Here is a 1452-nt window from a genome sequence, read left to right on the forward strand (position 1 = left end):
AACCATAAATTCACACGGATTAACTGTTGATTTCAAGATTTGACAAGATTAACAAAAGATTTGACAAGAACCGTAAAAGAATGATTAATCAATGTAATATTATCACCAGATAGAAATATTACAAAAATTCGAGATCTAAACATCAAAAACGAGATGTACTTACCGATTCATAGCAAGAAAAGGGATACTATTGACGACAATTACAAACCCGATAAAAAGAATGATAGAATGAAGGTTGATTTGATTCGAGTAGCAAAATATTTATCAAAGATTAGAATGAAATTATTATGCAAATATGAGAGAAACGGAGAGGAAAAGAAAAGGGTAAAAAACAAATATAGGATTTAGAAGAATTTTACTAAAATTTTGTAAAGAGGTAATCCTAATCAAAATAGGAAAAGGAATGACTAAAGAGCTAGGGTTTGTAAACCCTAGGGGCGACAAAGGTAAATATCCTAATTCTTGCCCGAATTTAAAAGGAAATAAAAGGGAGATGGACGACTCGAACTTGGGTCAATAGGGGGAAACATACTAACCCAAATAAGAAAAATATGAGATTGAGGAAACTTAAACCTAGGATCTCTAAGATGTGGGACTAACTCTTAACCATTCAGTTTATATCTCATTTCTTGATTAATCACTTAAATTAACCCATTATATTTCGAGCATGACATCAAACCTTAGTGGCCGAGTATGACTGCTTAAGGAAGTTTGAGATTGACATGCTTTATCAGATGAGGCTTATACTTATCATTTTGGCCTTTATCCTTGCTGATTTATGTGCTTATGTTCTTTGTTTTTTTAGGCTATAACTTGGAATAAGTTTTGGACCTTATTTATCCAAGACTATTATGTTGTTAAGGCTAATTTTATCTCTATATAAACTAATGTGGAAGGCTGCCTCATTTGGCCTATAAATAGGCAGCTTATTCATATGAATGGATGCTACTTTTGGAAGGGTGTTGTGATGACTTGTTTTGTTACTTGGCGATTTTTATTTGTATTATCGCACTCACTTCATAGGCATTATTTGGTAGAGTTTTATTGATTGTATTGTGAGGTTTTAGGTGAGTGATTTGTAATAAGTTAGGATTTTCTATTAGTGCTACAATTGCTTCTTGTGTAAGGGTAGATTGAGATTTAATCAATAGGTGGTTGGATCAATTGTTAAATACAATAATTCACCGAGCGAGACTCTGTAGAATAGGATTGGTGAATCCAAACTACACTAACAAATCTCTTATGTTTATTTCTCTCATTCTCTTATTTGCTAACTGCTAGTGTTTTTGTTTGAACTTGTGTTCAAACATCTATCTAAACATATTGTTTAAAAATCAAGTTGGACATAGATCCAACCGAGGTTCTTAAAGTAATTATAAGTTTTACTGATATATTCTACTTTCAATTAATTATTTACTTTTATTTTATAAATCCATGTCTTTACTTTACATT

The sequence above is a fragment of the Gossypium hirsutum genome, chromosome D10 (assembly GCF_007990345.1).
Source record: "Gossypium hirsutum isolate 1008001.06 chromosome D10, Gossypium_hirsutum_v2.1, whole genome shotgun sequence".
NCBI classification, from domain to species: Eukaryota; Viridiplantae; Streptophyta; class Magnoliopsida; order Malvales; family Malvaceae; genus Gossypium; species Gossypium hirsutum.